Source organism: Gobio gobio (assembly GCF_949357685.1).
Source record: "Gobio gobio genome assembly, chromosome: 12".
In the NCBI taxonomy this organism is placed as follows: Eukaryota; Metazoa; Chordata; class Actinopteri; order Cypriniformes; family Gobionidae; genus Gobio; species Gobio gobio.
In genome coordinates, this window is record NC_137105.1 from 31,006,557 (window position 1) to 31,026,541 (window position 19,985).

The 19,985-nt window shown below is 37.9% G+C and overlaps 1 protein-coding gene across 2 annotated transcripts in view; it reads right to left on the minus strand.

Annotated features, from left to right (window-relative positions):
* tiam2b (TIAM Rac1 associated GEF 2b) overlaps positions 1 to 18,825 on the minus strand; it is a 51,108-nt gene extending 32,283 nt beyond the window's left edge. Inside the window, exon 1 of one of the 2 annotated variants that reach the window (XM_079831568.1) lies at positions 18,688 to 18,825. The gene's annotated coding sequence lies outside the window, so the exon portion shown is untranslated. The remainder of the gene's footprint in view (positions 1 to 18,687) is intronic. The other variant, XM_079831569.1, reaches the window with a different exon arrangement.
* Positions 18,826 to 19,985: the final 1,160 nt, after the last annotated feature.

Here is a 19,985-nt window from a genome sequence, read left to right on the forward strand (position 1 = left end):
TCCTTGTAGTCCTTGGCTGAATCCGAAATCGCCCCCTACACCCTATATAGGGCAGTATTTGAGGGTACAGCCATTTGTAGTGGTGTCCGAAACCATAGTGGACGTCATTGAGTGCACTCATTCAATCCCACATTGCCCCACAATAACAAGTGTACAGCCGATGTACACACAGCGGCTGTCTGACTTCACGCACTCGTTTTCATTCACTCCTTCAAGTGAACTGTATGTAACGGAGACCTACTAGTAGTTGCTGTGCGAGTAAACCTCATTCCTCTGATCTCAAGAGACGCTCTAGCGACTGACGCTAGGGGTTGCAGCCTTTAGCCTCCTTGTTAAAGCGTCCCACTCTCATGCCGGCAGACCCGGGTTCGAGTCCCGCTTGGAGTGGGTGGTTCGAACAGAAGGGGTTATATTGGTGCCGTGACCCGGATGGGAGTGAGGTTTAGGGGGGTGAGTGTAACGGAGGCCAGCTAGTAGTTGCTGTGCGATTAAACCTCAATGCTCTGATCTCAAGAGACGCTCTAGCGACTGACGCTGGGGGTTGCAGCCTTTAGCCTTGTTAGAGCGTCCGATTCTCATGCCGGCAGACCCGGGTTTGAGTCCCGCTTGGAGTGGGTGGTTCGAACAGGAGGGGTTACATTGGTGCCGTGACCCGGATGGGAGTGAGGTTTAGGGGGGTGAGTGTAACGGAGGCCAGCTAGTAGTTGCTGTGCGAGTAAACCTCACTCCTCTGATCTCAAGAGACGCTCTAGCGACTGACGCTAGGGGTTGCAGCCTTTAACCTCCTTGTTAGAGCGTCCGACTCACATGCCGGCAGACCCGGGTTCGAGTCCCGCATGTAGCGGGTGGTTTGAACAGGAGGGATTACATGTATTATTGGAATAACGTAGGGAATAGTGAATGAGGAATTAAGGGGCGATTTCGGATTCAGCCCTTGTGTTTCCCATGTTCAGTGTCTGCTATTGTACTTTATGGATGTATTGCGTGTATTTAGTTTATATCACATGAACCTTGCTATTGCTAGTCACAGCAGGTGGCATTAGGTGGAGGGACATTCTAATTCTAGAGAGCAACTGATTGGACAAAAAAAACTTGGAAAAAAAAACCCTCATGCGCTCATGAGTGCAAACGTCATCACTATTTTTGCTCTGATTTCCTGGAAGGGAAAGGAAGAGACTGCATAAAAGTGAAAAAATGTATGTCTATTTGTAAGTGTCCTCTAGCATATAAATGTTCTCAAAGCTAACAGACAAGGACTAAATGCCACAACATTTATTTGATTAATTAAAAAATATATATACTTTAGAGGCTACAATTGACATGAAATAGAAAGGAATAAGTGGTGGAAGGTGTGTTGCATGCCTTTTCCTGACAGGAAAGCAGTTGTGTGCGTCACAGAACAATCCAGAGCGGAAGGAAAGCACTGCAGGCCACTGTGAGGTATTGCTCACAGGAAGACCTTGCTGAAAGGGGGTAGATATGGACAGAGGGCAAGGTCTGTGTGCACTGGGCCATTTCTCATGGGAAAATGAAGGGATGATTGGATATGACCAGTCTGCAGGGAATGGTCTAGGACACAGGAAGCGTAGCTGGAACTGTTTACTCCCTCTTCCTGAGACACAGACTCTTATAGCCCGCTTGTAGGCAGAAAGGCAGAGGCTTACATGGGTTCAGCGCAGGACTGGGAGTGTTCTTCCATCTGCTTCCACAGTTCTTCTGCTTTGCAATGAGCATTCATCCCTTAAAACAAACCAACCTAAATGTCTATTAGGAGTTTGTCTTGGTTTTGCTTTATCTTTTCTGATTTGCATGACTTGCTTTATCCTCCGAGTTCTTTTGAAGCAAGTCAGTCCAAACGGCACCAAATTGTATCGCTCCCTGGCACCAATGTTTAGTCAGCTCCTAATTCCAGGAGATGCTTTTGGTTGTGGAAACCACGGGATAATGATGTCATGACAGTACTGAACAGGTTTTAGAGTAATGCTGCATTCTATGCAAGTCAAATATGGGATATTCCCCCTTGTGACAAAGTACACTTTAGCATACTTAAAAAAAAGTACTTTCTACAGAAATAACATACATTAAAATAATACTTAAATGTGTATTTAATGTAATATTTTCTTACACTTAATTGCATGCTAATTGCAATTAAATGAAAATGTATTATAGTTTAAATGTATATTAAATTCAATTATTGAACTTTAGAGAGCTTTTGCTTTAGTATGACTGTAATAGGTAATTTCATAATTATTTTATTGTCTTTAAATATGGTACTGCCAACTGTACTGACAACAAGCATTTATGGTAAACTAAAATATACTTTTATGTCAGTTCAATTGAAACTTGTGTGGCATGTATTTAAATACTGTTTATAATTACACATTTGTAATGAAGAAGTTATTAGTACATTTTAACAGAAATTAAGTACATTTAAAATAATAACTTTAAATAAAATATTAAATAACTATGTTATGGTAAAACCAGAGGAGGAAAGTAGTGAAGTATTTTTACTTTCTACTCAAGAAAATGTTTCAAGTATATGTACTTTATCAGTGTTCTTCTTTGGAAACATTTTACTTCCAATACATAATATTGTACTTTTTACTGCACTACATTTTATATTGATGAATATCATTTAATACTTAATTGAATGACATTAAAATGTAGTACTTTCTTACTTTTACTCAAGTAAAAGTAATTCAAAGTTTTACTTGAGTACAAGTAAGAAAGTACTACATTTGTAATGTAATTATGTATTAAAGGTAAACATAAAAAAAAAAAAAAGTATTTATGAAACGTAGTGAAGTAAAAAAGTACAACATTATGCTTTGGAATGTAGTGAAGTAAAAGTTTTCCAAAGAAATAAAGTACATATCCTTGAAAAATGTTCTTGAGTAGAAAGTAAAAATACTTCACTACTGTCCGCCTCTGGTTAAAACACTATCAAAAATAAATGTAGGCCTGACACAAGCACAACAAAAGATTATTAAAATATAATGATTTATAATGTACTTTAAATTAAAACTTAATTTGACTTAATTTTTAAGTTCATTTTATGAAAGTCTACTCACTTGCAGTATACCAAATGTACTTTGTATAATAAAAAAATATATAAAGTTCAAGTGCAGTTTTTTATGCTTGTAAGATTTGAAATGCACGAAAGGGTGCTCAGAGACTTCTGACCACACAGCGTTCTGTTTTCCGAGTCTCAAAAGATACATACATAAAAAATGGCAAAGTTAGCAGTATAGACAACTGGTTCGTTCTGCAGTTTTCGGACGGAGTATTCTAATGTTTTTATATGTATTTATATGCTGTATTCATTGGGTCTGTATGCTTTTCTCTGAAGGACTAACATTTGGCCACTGCCATGTTTTAGCACCTGACTCCCACCAGCAAACCACACAAACACACAGTTGCTGCCCACTAATGGGCAGGATGCTGCGGTTACAGCTAAGCCCGAGTAAACACAGCAATCCTATACCTTAAACACACAACTCCTAAGCACTACAGTGAAGCTGTACACAAAATCAATACAGCTCCAACTGCATCTTTCTTCAATAAATTCCAGATTGTATCTGTTTGCCTAGACTTCAATACTGGTGTTAAAAATGACAAACTGATATTTTTAAGGGAATAAACATAGTTAGTAGTAATGTATAGTATACAGTTAAGTAAAAAATTGATTTGCCAAAGGCCTTAAGTCCTTATCAACATTCCTCTCAGGTGATCTGATCACAAATGATCAGGTGAGACACATCGTCATTTGTGTCTCAAATGTGTCTCCTTGTGATCACATTTCAAAGAGGGCTCTGATTTTGTGAGTACATAATTTATGTCTTTGTATTGGTGCACGTTTATAAAAGTCAAATATAAAAAAATGACAAACTAATCTTGACTCATTTCCAAATACACTATTCAAAATGTGATTCTCCCATAATTGTTTTGTACGGCACCCCTAAGGGGACATGGTGAAAAGAAATATGAGATAGGAGGAAAAATGATAAGTCAATGATTTTGCGTTCTCTCGCATATGTTTTGAGTTCCCCTGAGAAACTTTGCGTTCCCTTGCAAAAAAGCTTTCTCGGGGGAACGCGAAACATTTTGTGAGCGAATGCAAAGTTTCTCAGAGGAATGCAAACATTTTGCGAGAGAACACAAAAGTATTGACTTATCATTTTTCCTCCCATCTCATATTTATTTTCACCACCATCTGCAAAATAATTTTTCCTCAAATCTCTTTTTTTTCCTTCACCAGTTCCGTAGTTTTGAACCTAGTGCTCATTGTTATTTTAGTCTTGTATTAACTTTGTATGTGCTTCACATAATTTGCCGTTATGTTGATGTCATGAAAAGCGGAGATGTTCTGTGAATTCTTGTCCCTGTATATGTATGTGCTTTCCAAAAAAAATTTCATTCGGATGCTTTTTTTCTTGTAAAGTTACACAGTTAAAAATCCTGTTGTTGTCCAATTTATAGCTGACAGGTGAGTCAAGTTGTCCTTACACTTCCTTTGGAAATACACAAATGTTTATGCTGTAGCGTGATTGGTCATAACAAATAAAAAAGCACTTTGCAAAAAAAGCATGGCATTGCTCAACACCAAAGACAGATTTCACCAAGGTACGAAATTGAACTGCTCATTCACTTTACTGGTAAAAGTCCTGCCTGCCAAGTATTTCTCTCTCATACTGAGAAAGAAAAGAGTAATTTCCTTTGGCCATACACTGTTCTTGAGCCATTTCCTGCCAGTGGGTCACTGCCCAATCAGAAAGGGCCTTTTCTTTTCAAATGTCATAGAGAACTCAGTCCACCCACCCATGTCACTTCCGGTTAGGCAGTTTGGGTCCAAAAAGCATTACACAACTCACACTTGCTGTTTTGCATCTTAAAAAAGTGGTTTGGAATATTCTTCGTACCTGAGAACATCCATTGTACTTGCTTGAGTATACTTCATTTTCCATGTTTCGTTTTTGAGTGTAAAAGCCTTTAAAAGTACACTCCATTGACCATGAGCATAGATGGACACATTTGGCGAGTGCACACTGCCTAGTGTACCTTTGTTTTTGAGCACTCAAATAACTCACACATGCAAGTTGCTGTGGACACAGAAATCAAGCTGCATGCAGAAAGTTACACCACGCACACTGTCAGCAAGCCAGAGCGAAACATAGACAAGGAAAGTATACTTTGGTCTAAGAAAACCCATCTTCTGACCCAAAAGACACCTTTGATGGTGTCAATGTTTGTAGTCAACCTCACCCTTGTCGGCTGGTGCTCATTAAATGCTTCATTTCTAACGTTTGCTGAAGTTCAGTCATCTTCTGCTGCAAAAGCACCTCATCTGGGCTGAAAGGAACATGTAAACAAACCCAAAAGACCCTTCTCTCTTACATAACAGGGCTGCATATTGTGGTTCCTGTCTACACCAAAAATCTGATCTCACCACTGGGAATTTAAGAGGCGTGCCTCTTACACAACACAGCACGAGCGCTGGACAGAATGGAAAATATTGTTGGAGAAAGACTCATAGGCATAGTCAGAGGAGAGCACGTTGAATCAAAGCATGTTTTTCAGGCTTCATGTATCCTGTACACATCTTTGCTAAAGCAAGCCTCACTTTTGTATATATGAAACCCAAAATATAGTCCTATTATTAAAGATAGTTGCAATAATGTGGAAAAAGTAGATACTACACAAAATAAAGTTACACACAAAATAAAGTGTGAGATATTAAGGATTTCATTGAAATGAAAAAAGATATAGTCGCTCGCAATGGTGAGAAAAAGTGGCAATTAAAAGAAATAAAGTTGTAATTCTGAGATATGATCACTTTGTGAAATGAAAAGTTATAATGACGAGAAATATAGTCACAATCACACAAAGTAAAGTCACAATTGTGAGATAGAATGGATTCCATAACAATGTTGTGAGATATATTCACAAAGGTTGAGAAAAAGTGGCAATTACAAGGAATAAAGTTGCAATTCTGAGATATGGTCACTTTGTGAAATAAAACATTATAATGACAAGAAATAAAGTAGCAATTAAGCGAAGTGATGTTTTATTAACAAATTTCGGGAGGAGCACGTTCAGATAATTAAACTTAATTAAACACAAGTGGAGCAAATTAAGTTAATCAATTTAATCAACGATAAGAGGTGTATATATACTGCAGATTTACCTCCTTTCGTAGACAGTTTTTTAGTATCCCTCCACCACCCCATCTCCTCACTTTGATTTAATAAACTCTTATTAGACGTCAACACAATCCATAATCCAAAGCAGTCTAGTTCTAGACTATCTCTATCATATACTCTGGGTTCGGGCCAACATTCAGAGCCCGGAGCCCTCCCCTGGACAGCACACCAAATACGCTCTATTTCATTTGATGTAAGTGTTAATTATGAGATATGGCAGATTCCATAGCAATGTGACACGCTATACTCCATTCAAAACTACACTAATTCTAATTTTGCAAATACAGCAAGTTGAGAGACTACATGCAATATTAGTACTTTTAATGAATCCTTCATTATAAAATATCATTTTAAAATGGAAAAATCTTTAAATGTTGTCATGATCTAAAATATACAATTTCCCTTCAATATAACACATACTGTATAAAGTTTAAAATGTTAAAATGCACATTGTGCATCATCTACAGTTAGGAACTTGAGCAAATGAATTTGTCCAGCACTTTGTGCTACGAACATTATTGATAACTCTAATTGTTTGGCTTGAGAATTAAGGCTCTTTTGACTTGGAGCAGTAAGTAACCACCCAGAACACCCTAACAACCAATTAGTAACATTCTAGCAACCACCCACAACACCCTAGCAGCTTTTGCATGGTCAAACAGCACTCATATTTCTAGTTTTACTGTGAATTATGGGTCACAGAAAGTCTTTGTGGGAAAAGGGGCTCTGTTTAATGCACATTAAATCCTTAATCGTATAGAATTTGAGAGTTCCCAGTTTACCATTCCACTAGCCAAGACTCTATGGCTTAGCTTAGATTGGCTTTTCTCATAGATTTGAAACAATATTCTAGTTTTGTCCGTGTACTGTTTAATACCAATTTTAATGCAAAACGTTGCTGTGGTTGCCGTTGAAGGCATAAGAGACTGTTCAGTACTTAAAATATGCACTCTAACTAACTTGTAACCTAACTTTTGTGGTTTGTTTGAAATGCTGTTCCAAACCCCCTTATTCACACCCTGCACTTCCAGCAAACATCATATTTCCGTAGGCAAGCTGAAGTCCTGATAAACAGTTGTCTGGATGAGAGAGTGAATAAGAATCATCAGTCCTGGGAACTGAAGCGAATCACTGCATGTGTAATTAAAAGCAGCTGTGGCTGAAGGCTGATCATTATACTGGGGGGAAGGCCTGGGAAAAGTGGATGATGTCATGAGGAGCCCATCTTAAAACAATTGTACGTATCGTTCTGCATTTTACTTAGCAGTTTGGAAAGGGATGGGAAAACGTTTCTGTTTATCGCTGGAGGGATGTATCATTCTGGGAATAAAACCTCTTGCTCTGCGGTAAATCTCATTAGAGAAACCAGAGAAAACAAACTGTTAAAATAGCGCCTGCCTGTTCCTTTTCTCTGACTGGTTTCTCTGAGAAGTCGTGGTCATCTCTGCGAGTTTACAGCAAGTCTGAGATCATTTGATAATGAGCAGCGCAAAGACGACACACTGGCGCATGGCTTTCCCAAGGTCCATTATTAACACAGAAGCGGGATGCTGATAAGATCATATTTTACTGTTAAATAGCAGAGCGGCTGATTCAGGGTCCTTGAGTTTCCAGTGTGGTGTGACCACAGCAAGACTCCGAACCGCTTGGTGCCCCCCTCACCCAAACGGACGCCTAGACTAACCGACCTCCGGCTCCCAAAATTACAGCCATGGGCACACAACACTCCTCATTTCCATGTGCTACATGACTAAAACTCCCCATTTCTTGGCAGCTGTGTGTCCGCATGACACAAGCATACACACGGCATGTGTAAACATAACTATGCAGGCTGAAGTAAAGGCATCCATATATCCATATGTACTGTATATAGTTGAGGAAAGGAGATATTTAGGGTGAGAATCATACTTAATTGATTTCATTTTCTTTTTCCAACAGATGAGATGCCAGAAGTTTTTGAACCACTCAACCACTAAATAAGTATGCAAGTCAAAATAAAATTGTACTATGGTTGTGCCAGCAACTCAGCAACTTCAATTCAGACTAGGGGTGTCGAAGTTTCTACGATGCATCGCGATGCAGACGAGGATGATTCGGTAATGGTTCAGTAATAGATCATAATCGATTATAATGATTCTTTTCTGACATCATTTGTCGCGTACCTGCTTTGTCGCGGTAGCATACAATGGCAGAGGGAGGCAAGATGTGAGTGTGAGTAAATAAAAATGCTCCAACTACTTTAAAAGCTGACATCTGGGCACATTTCGGCTTTTATGAACAACCTGGTAAGCACGACCTGGAGAACACACGCGCTGTGTGTAAATTAAAGCTATCTGGTTTATCAAAATTATTTCTTTTACACTTGGGCACATAAATGTATCTCCCCAAAACCGATATAAATCCGATCTTCAATTCCCGTACTATATGCAGATTTAATGGAGTTCACGTCACCGAAAAACGACAGATATGAGCTGCATTTTATTGATCATCAGCTAATTTCAAAATCAACAAAAATTCAACAACCATTTAGACTTTAGTTTTGACTATAATTCGGCCCAGACCACCTCCTGAAGGGGCTTTTAGTATTTACTTTTGTGTATTTGTTCTAAATGCTCCTGTTGTCTTCTGTGCCCAGACTTGAGTTTTGTTTGATGTTTGATATATTCAAGAAGCGTGTTTTCTTTGTGCAGGTAAAATTAAAGGTTCAGTTCATATATCTGACTGCTTGTATTTATTGACAAAATTGTATACATGAGGATGCAGTGCATCGTCAATGCATTGTGATGAATCGTGATATCGAATTGAACTGAATGGATGGCATGATAATCGTAATCGAACCGAACCGTGAGACCAGTGTAGGTTCTCACCCTTAATTCAGACACAATTACAATCACAAAGTATGTTGGTGAAACATCTAGGGCTAGGTTTTGATACTGAGTTTTGATTCATTCCCAATTAATTTAGGTATATTTAAATTATAATGACCATTTTGCTGACATTTTATAATCATGCTAATAGTATAAATTATAGGGCAGAGACTTATTCAAACTTGTCTGATTTGCTATATATTGTAGCATATATTATTGCTTTATGTGAGTAGCCTGTACTGTATGTATTCATTGTAAAGTAGGATGTGCTACATACCGGTATTAAACTTTTAATTAGCCTATCGCTGGGTGATAATATATTTTTCGACAATATAACCAAGCAGTTGAGATTTGCTATATAGTATATATTGCTTAACGCATGCAAAAGGAATTGGTTTATATATTTGTTCACGAAACAGGCTACACTGGTTGTGTTCAAAAAGGGCTATAAACAGGGACATGTATGTGACGGCTAGGAGGTTAAACAGAAGCAAAGGTATCGACTACTTAAACTCAAACTAATCTTGCGTTCTGTCACATTTGCACCTTTTCACTTAAGTGGTTTGATCCAGACTCCAGAATCAGCAAATTCACCTCAATACACACATGCCAAAAAATTAAAAAGGGGGTTCAAGTTTGCCAAGGACAATGTCGGCCCTGTTTGATTTGGACTAAGGTGAATTCCCTTTCACCATGTGTTGACTTTCCACATCAGATCCCAGCTGGACGTTCAATGGCTCTTTGGCTTCTAGAGCTGTGGGTGTTCGGCTGAAAGGCAGGCACGTGCTTGAGCTGGATTTGCTTTCATACTGGTGTTAAATGAGAAGATTGGAAACAATGTCAGATTTTATGCTACATAAATACAGCTTAAGGTTTTAAGTCAGCATACTTTCTGTACATTTCTATTTTCTCAAATGTAAAACCTCTTTAAATGACATTAAAGGTTCTCCAAAAATGCTAATTCTGTCATCATTTACTCACACTCATGTCGTTCCAAACCTGTAAGACTTTCGTTCATCTCCGAAACTCAAATGAAGATATTTTTATTGAAATTGGAGAGTTACCTGTCCCGCCACGCAACTACCACTTTGACGCTTCTAATAGTTCATAAAGAGATTGTAAAACGAATCCAAATGAATTGAGCGGTTTACTCCAAATTTTCTGAAAAGACACAATCACTTTATATGATGAAAAGATTTTGTTTAGGCTTTTATTTACATATAAACATTAATTGACACACATCAGATATGGTAAAAGGAAACTTAAGCATGTTTGCTTGACATGCGAGAATCAATGAGGTTCATTCTCGTGTTACGCAGCACGTTTGAGCTTCCACTAGAACCAATGAGGTTCATTCTTGTGTTACGCAGCATGTTTGAGCTTCCTCAAGAACCAATGAGGTTGATTATCGTATTACGCTGCACATTTGAGCTTCCTCAAGAACCAATGAGGTTCATTCTTGTGTGTTACGCAGCACATTTGAGCTTCGTCAAGAACCAATGAGGTTCATTCTTGTGTGTTACGCAGCACATTTGAGCTTCCTCAAGAACCAATGAGGTTGATTATCGTGTTACGCTGCACGTTTGAGCTTTCCTCGGTCCATCTGTCGCATTTTTTAAAATCCATTGTTGATTAGAATGGCAAGCAACTCTTACTGCGCGCACTGCAACAGACTTTTAGGTTGAAGTAAAATGCTGCGTGAGCTCAACCAATCAGCATGTTCAGCAGCCAAGTCCCACCCCCGAAAGTTCCTGAACTTTGAAAAAGTACTACCTTGCAAGCAAGGCTGTTTTGAGGGGAAAATCTTTAACCGGAACTTTATTTAGACCCCAGTTCCTGCGGTTGAAACACAGCGAGTACCACCCCAAAGTCCCTAGTTCCTGGGGAAAGTTCCTGCTGTGGAAATGCGGCTTTTGTTATACAAAGTGATCAAATCTCTTCAGAAAATTTGAAATTTGTTGTGCTTCTTGTTGTCAACTGTACACTATTGTACAAGCAGGATGTGGTGGTTAGTTGCTGTGGTTTTTGTCCCACCCCTCCTACTACACTGTGATTGGACGGATGAGGTAAAAAGTGACAGTGATCAGTGTGGATTTTTTGCCAAAATTGAACATTTTTCAACTTTCACTGTCGGAAAAAATGGCAAGCGTTCATCTTAAAACAGCACCTCGTCACACTGCTGCCGTTTGTAGAACATGGCGCTCCTATTGAAAACAATTGAAAAATTACGCTGGCCTTGGGGCAAAAATGCTTTGGTGGACAGGGCCTAAAGACCATTTTTATACTATTTACAACATTTCAGACGGTTTTCAGCCTTACAATATGCATTTTTGAAATGTTTTATGTATTTAACATTAAGGACCCACAGGAAACGCATTCCTTCCAGGAAATGCAAATCTAGTTTAAGATGTATTGCATGTAATGTGCAAACATCAATTCAGATTTCAAAGATCATAAGGCACTCAACTCAATTATCCAAATTTTCAGTCACAAGTTTGAAAAGCCAGTCTGTTCTTAGAACAGGCCTCTATAAATTTTGGCAGCGCTGGTCCGAGGGCATGTGGTGACACTAATTGAGTTGAGCTGGGCTAAAATAAGCTGTGAAGATGTTATCACGCCTACTCCAGTGTTGTATCGTCTCCATGGCCTTTGTGCAATTACATGCTTCTGCTGGGCTCCAACAAGCGGCCTAATGTTGAGATTGAGCCAGGCTTAGCAAAAAACAACAGAACTCAAAAAGTACCAATGCCTATCGCATTCCTCCATCACAAAAAAGTGGGTCTCTGCACATGAAAATGGGGGTTAATTAGGGAGAAAATCCAGTGAAAATTCCATACGGCAGCAGTTCAGACAGCCAGGAACAGAGGGTCCTTCTTCCAGCCCACAGCACAAAGACATCAAGGCACTTTAGAGGGTGGATTAGGGCTGAGAGCCCGCAATGACTAGCAGTGGAAAAATGAAAACAGGAGAGACACGTGACGCAGGTCCAGTCTTTATTCTCTCTCTGTTACTCTCCTCTCTTGTTTTCTCTGATAAAAGTTAAGCGGCATGGCACTAATTAACTTTTCCAAAGCAAAACAAACATAAACAGCTGGCTAACTCAGAAAACACACAAAAAGCCATATGTTTGTTTGATGGACATTTGGCAATTCAGTCTAACCAGTAAGTTAATTATCCACACATCAACAAAATAAATGTTGCCTCAAAAAAAAAAAACGAAACAAAAAAAATCTATAAATTATGCATTGTCTATTTAAAATTTTAATTTCATAGGCCACAAATCGAGCTGCTGTGGAAAAAGTGCACAAAACATTTTACTGATATTTTCTTTACATATAATAACATAAATGTTATTGTCTTACATATAAAAGTCAAGTATTTAAATTCCACAAAACAGCTCATCCTAACAGCGAGTTGCTGCTAAATTTCAAATACTTCATAGAGAGTGTGCGTGAATGACAATCAAACGGAACGCATCAAACAGGGCAAGTCAAATATTACGGACTAAAATTGTTGTTGTTGAATTTAGTTTTCAATTTTATACTATTGTGAAGAACAGTAACTGTAATGGATTATAACAAAGGCCTCCTTACATGAGACAAAGAGAAAACAATGAGATACAATGAGAAAAAAGTTAAAGTATTACTTTGTACAGTAGAAGAAACATTTTACTTCTTACCAAATCTAACATGTCAGCCTTTTTCGTTTTTACGTATCATCAATAATTGAGTGATTTGAATGGTTCCGCTGCTTGTACCCTGAAAAACAGTTCTTTGTTTGTTTTGTTTTTATAATGTGATTTATCGAAACATTTACATTTAAATTTCAATTGTATGTAAAAAGTATACTTTTAAAAACTGTTCTTGCAGATAATATATTGATGAAATAAAAGGTCACTTAGGTATACTTAAAGAGAATACACTTTCATGACATTGTTTGGTAACACTTTGTTTTAGTGTCCTTTATGTTATATGTACTTACCATAGCAATAACAGTAAATTATGCATAACTACATGCAACTAACCCTCAACCAAACCCTAATCCTACCCTAACCCTATAGTAAGTAAATGTGGTTAATTAATATTACTCAGTACTTACATAGGCTATATGATTACACTGTAACAATGACACCGTAAAATAAAGTATAACCCATTGTTTCTTAACACACTTAAGTACACTTTTAAAAAGGGCACTTTGTAATAATGTAATTTTTTTTCTTTATAGTACACTTTAAATCATTGTTTTAATAACCTGGTCACACTTTAGATCAGGGTCCAATTCTCACTAATAGCTATCTCACTATCTAACTATGACTCTAACTTTTGCCTCGATAAACTCATAATTACTTCTTATTAATAGTTAGTAAGCATTGGGTATGATTAAGGGGTGTAGAATATGGTCATGAATAAGGCATTACTATGTGCTTTATAAGTACTAACAAACAGGCAATATCCTAGTAATAAGCATGCTAATAAGCAACTACACTGAAAAAAATTATTATGGCCCGATTAAATTAAGCATAATTAATTTGTGCTCGTTTAAATAATTTAAATTTAGTTTTTTGATTTTAATTTAAAAAAATTAATTGGTTTTATGGGAATTGCATGTGATAAAATAAATTGATTGCGACCACTTACGATAATTTTTTTTTTTGTAAATTCAAAGAATCATTTTTTTCAGTGTAGTTAATAGTGAGAATTGGACCTAAACTAAAGTGTTACCAATATTAACTTTTGTCATGCTTTAAAGAAGTAGGCCTACATTTATTTTGACGAGTGTTGTGAAGTATTTGATTGTATGGAGTGTTATTCTATATTTACTTTGATTTAAAGCAAACATATTCTAAAATGTACTAAATAGCATCATCATCATAAGAAATGTGCAATTACAAATATATGTATATACATGATCATAAGATAAATGTTTTTCAGTACATTCAGCATTTTAACCATACTTCAAAGACAATAGAAGTAATTATGAAATTACATATAAAGACACACTTAATTGGGTCAAAAAGCACACTGAAGTTCTTGATTCAATTTCAATTAATATGCAGTTAAGTTAACATTACATACATTTAGCACTTGAGTATATTATAATATATTACTTCTATAATAAGTCTATAAAAGTATGCTAAAGTGTAATTCTTCTTCACAAGGGACATCATCAAGGTTTCTCCTCTACAAAATGCAATCTTGCCCAAAATCTGACTAATTAGGCGTTTTTGTTCTATAAAATCAATAAGACAGCGACAATAAAACCCACTGCCCTTGCGATAACTGTAATTTGACCTTTGCAGCTGAGAGCTCACAATGCTTCATTAGTATTCGAACGGAAGGGCGGCATGAACTATGCATCTCAAAAGGTCAGCAAAGTATGCCGCATTATACAAACAAACAAGATATACCAACATAATCCTGTTATAAATTTAAATAGAATGCTAACATGGTTATTCCTGACCTTTCAAGTATTTTCTGTTCATTGGGACAGATGTAACTGGCAGAGTGGCCCTCAACTGGTGGTGTATGAATCAAAAACAGCCGCATGTCTGTTCTGATAGGGTCGTGGACAGCAGGGAAAGAATATTAAATGCTAATACAAATATTTATATAAGCATGCATGTTTAGGATAGCAAAATAAATCATTTTTGTTACTTTTTTTGTTACGATTTTGGTACTTTGGGTTGCCAATCGATGTCCAATGTAAAATCTGGGACTAAAAGCATTAGCAGACAGCGCATGCGTAACTAGCAAGGTCCTTTTTGAAACAGTAATAATCATTACCATGCACTGAGCTTGCATGGTTGACACTCACTGGAACACATTGGCTTGTTGACTAAAACATTGGATGGAGATCTGATACACAAAGACATTACAAGCCTAAATGATGCCTGGACACAATTCAACCAATGAAACATTAGACCAACCTCAGCATTAAGTTTCTACACTGCAGCTCCATGTGCTTACAATTTACCAACAATTATCAGGTGCATTAGCGTCACTGAGTAAACTTGGCACGCTGCTGCCAGTCTGTCAGATGTCCAGGGTCAGCTACCTGGCGCTTACGCTCAATTGAAATCAAACAACAGAGCTAATTTGTCACAATCAAGAGATGGAATCAAACCGCTTGTCAGCACTAAATTTAGTGTATAGGCAAAAAGGGAAATGAGAATGCATCGCGATCAGTTAAATTCACGCCAGAACCAATGACGTTCACTGATGTCATACTTGGCTTAAAGCTGCTCCATCAAAATGATAAGTTGAATTATTCCAGCTACAAATGATCCGCCACCTGCAGCCTCCTCACATGCGATAGCCTACTAGCCGGACTCCTTCTTTATGTATACTACAGATGTGAAGAAATGACTAGGGGTGTGACGAGACCCTTAGCTCACGAGACGAGACACAAGATCGTGTTCACGAGAACGAGTCGAGATTTTTACACAGTATTTTATAAATCCTCAATGACGAAATACATGACTAGAAAAATCGTTTGCAGGTGCATTTTGAAATGTTTTAAGTAACTCATCATCTTGTAATGAATGTCATTTCGGTTCTACTTTCTGAGTATGAATTATCATGTTTCCTGTATGATTGTCTCTCCAGACCTTAGAACTGCAGATGATTTATGAGATTCTACAACGTTTGACCTCCTAACTGATCTCCTTTCCACAAATGTATCATAGATATTAAGTGCGAACAATAAGTTTTCCTATAGCTCAAACAGTAGAGCATTGCGCTAGCAACGCCAAGGTCATGGGTTCGATTCCCAGGGAAAGCAAGAATTGACAAAATGTAAAATGTGTACCTTGAATGCAATGTAAGTCGCTTTGGATAAAAGCGTCTGCCAAATGCATAAATGTAAATGTAAATGTAAAGTGCAACCATCTCAATATTCAAAGTGCAAATAGAGACCAAATTTGTCTTCAAGCATGATACAGTGCTAAGATATGGTTACAACTACACAGCCCAGCCTAAGATAGTTTTCATATTGGGAGATATTCGCATGCCTCAGGGAGTCGCTTTCAAACAGCGTAAGTATTTGAAATCGTGCTCGGGTTTACTTTCACTTTTGCACATGATTTATGAGATTCTACAATGCTTGACCTCCTAACTGAACAAATTTATCATAGATATTAAGTGCAAACGATAAGTGCAACCATCTCAATATTCAAAGTGCAAATAGAGACCAAATTTTTCTTCAAGCATGATACAGCGCTAAGACATGGTTACAACTACACAGCCCAGCCTAAGATAGTTTTCATCTTGGGAGATATTCGCATGCCTCAGGGAGTCGCTTTCAAACAGCGTTAAGTATTGAAATCGCGTTTGAATGCGCGCTCAGGTTTACTTTCACTTTCGCGATTTTGTGAATAGGGAGTGTTGGTGCTGAATGCGCATTTTACAAGATAAGACATTTGTCTGACTCTTCGTTTGCGCAATGAATCCTCCGCCACGGTACTGTCAGTCTTATTGTCACGTGATCGGTGTAAACGTAGCGCTTGCATATTCTATCCTAACTTCACCCCCACACTCCGTCATGACAATATGACACGAGACCTCGACGAGAAAACTCGTCACATTTTAATCTCTCACACCCCTAATAATGACGCAAAGACAAACGGCACCATGCTCGAATTCCCTGCACAAAGCTACCAGTACCACTCAAATTATAACACATTATTACAAGCTTACCATTGATCAGTGAATCAGGCTAAGGTAAGGAGATCGTTTAGGTAAGGCAAACTACTTTAATCAATCTGTTCCTTAAACAAAGCTACCATATGACTTCAGAACACTTGGAATAACGTGCAAAAGTCGTATATTTATGCTATGTTTATGGAACCTGACAGCCCCTGGTCACCATCTTTTCACATCCTTTTAACCTTTAGGACTAAAAACATCACAGACAGTTAAGTTTAGTTAGGCAGACTAAACATTTTTGGATGAGAAAGCCAAATATAGTATTTCAGATGCACACTGTCTTAGGCAAAACTCCAATTACAGCTCATTATATATCAGCGTGCGCATTCCATTATGATGTGGCCGCTCAGATCAAAAAGCCGGTTTGGTTGGATGCTGGAGGAGTGTGTGGTGGTGATTATGGGGTAGTGTTTCCATGACAGAGCCACTCTGGTATAAACCTTCTGCTGCTGCTGCTGAAGACGCTCACTCTACCAAATCCAAGGCTTTATTTGCCTGCAGCTGATGCTTTGAGCCCCATTCACCTTAGCTGCACTCTGGGAATCCAGCTGGTCTCTGGATGCTCTTTGAGATCTCGAGATCCGTAGCAAACACTATGAGGTGGCGACAACAAAGAAGCACACACAGGCTGTGGATGGGGGTGGATAAGGCTCTTGAAGACACAATAAAGACGCATGAGGACTCTTATGGGGCAACATGTGGTGGATTTCGCGCAGTGTAAATCATTAATAGGTTTGTCCTATTAACTTAAGGCCACTGTTAAATTGGCCATTGGTAGACATTATACTGCTCTTAGACCTTAACTAGCTATCATTAAAACAAATGGGAGAAAAATCTCATTAACATCATTGTATTCAATACTGAGGCAATTGGGAGAGGACCTATAACATTTTAATCCGCGCTCTCAATACTCTTCCTGCATATCTACAGATTGTAATTTTATCAACGGTAGAAAGGTTTTTCATCAAATTTAGTGGAAACCAAATTTGACTGACAAGATGTTTCCAAACACTCCCTTTGGCCAGTGGCTGGGCAAGCACACAGTCCCACCCCAATCTTACACATAATAGTTGCTATGTTGTGCTGGTCAGGATGCTCAAAGGAACAGAACATTTAAAGTCACCATCAAATCAAAATTGACAGTTCTTATTTTTATGGAGTATTGCATTATTTATTATAAATTATTTATTCAAGCAGCACATCATTGTTTAAACAATTAATGTGCCCTCATCTTTAATATCTCATTTCATTATCTCTCTTGCAGCAACATCTCATCCCTTCTCTGATGATGTGTTTGCTGGTGCCAGGGCAGGACAACCTGTCACTCACATGAGACTGACCAATAGCAAGCCACAAACATCCATTTTGGACAAAATCAAGTCACGTCACGTTTTTTTTTTTCTTTTTTTCTTTCTTCTTGTTTGAAATCCGTTTCATTATACTTTTTGACTTAAGTGTCCACATATTTTGGGGCCACTGTATTATTGCTGTGCAATACTATTCTCAGAGCAACAGAGTAAAAGAAGAAACAGGAAAAAGAGCACAGTATTGTTTGTATAGCCTATATAATAATAATAAACTGAGAGAGAGAGGTCTGTGGCAAAATGATTATGTAGCCTATGGGTGTCTAACAATGATGCTACATTTACACGGTCCTATGAAGCCTGACGCGTAAGTTACTGTTTCATACTTATTGTGCCATCATGCTCTGATACATCTAGCAGTAGGTATACGTATCCAGATGATATACAAACTGAAATATCATCTATTTTCGACGACGACGACAACAACAAATGTGCGTAGTATAAAAGTGTTGTACGCTCAACTTTGACAGTTTCAATTTTAAATTGCACAGCCTTTACGCTGAACCAAAGATCAAACACATTGCAGAAAGATAAACAAAAGTTAGCCACTCACCGCAGCTGAAATGAAGACAACTACTGGTCATTAATCATTGTCATTAGACAATATTATCTTTAGAAAACAAAATCCTTCAATATGCCTTCATCTTCCAGGACACGTCGTTCCCTCCTCGAGCGCAGAACGCCAACTGACCATCATGAGCCAAAGCGCGCGCTGAAACCACACCTCCACCCTCTCCAAACTCTCTCTAAAACAGCCCACTGAATAACATTGAGTTGTTATTCGCATTCCTGTTGATATTATTAACTTATTAACAAGCTTTATTGTTTTCTATTTTATTATATTCATTATTTTTCAATGAATGCGTAACTTTTCAATGAATCTGATGAACAGATTGACAAAATCAGACTGATCTCAAATGATTATAATGTTTCTTTCGAACATTTGAGCTAGTCAATTTGATTTGTAGTGGTCCGAGATGGATTAGGCTACTGCCATATAAAGTCACCATGAAATCAATTGACATTTTTTATGCAATATTGCAGTACTTATTATAAATTATTTATTCGTGCACTGTACATATTTTTTTTTAAATCATGTGCCTGATTTAATCATGTACCAATCAAAATCTCTTACAGCCACATCTCTTTTCTGATGACGTGTTTACTGGCGCAAAGGCGGGACAACCTGTCACTCACATGACATCACACCACAATCCAACAATTCAATCAATTCCCTATGGAGAAAATCACGTCAAGCCCTACGTTTTTTCTTGTTCAAGAAACTAGGTGTGTTCGACATCGGTTGCAGCTGGATGCAACCGATCGGCGAGAGTAGCCGCGTGCAGGCGGGGAGCTGCAAACGGAGATGTGAAGTTGGACACATTCTATTTCCCGTAGTGACTCTCGCGCTGTGCTTGCATATTTTATCACAGATGAAGTTAAATAAATGCAATATAATACATATGTTTCAGAGATATTGTCATGTAATATTTTATGTACTGCTTAATACAGCGTCTGTTTGTTCAAGAATAAAGTTCAACATTAGTGAACTATCAATGAAGTGGAGTCTACGTTTTTTTATCAGTTTTGTTTTGATAAACATGACACAGTATAACATTGTGACTTACAATTTACTGTTATAAAAAAAGAATATTTTTGAGCATTAGTGGAGCTGAAGGTTTTAGAATTAACACGAAACGCACATGCTCGTTGTCATGCAGTGAATCCGGCCAATCGTGAAACAGCCGTGTCGTCATCAGAGCTCGTACAGTCGCTCTGAAGAGGCTGCGCCGAATGAACCAGCCGGCTGCTCTCGAAACGCTCACGCGTCATTTTGATGGCATACGTCAC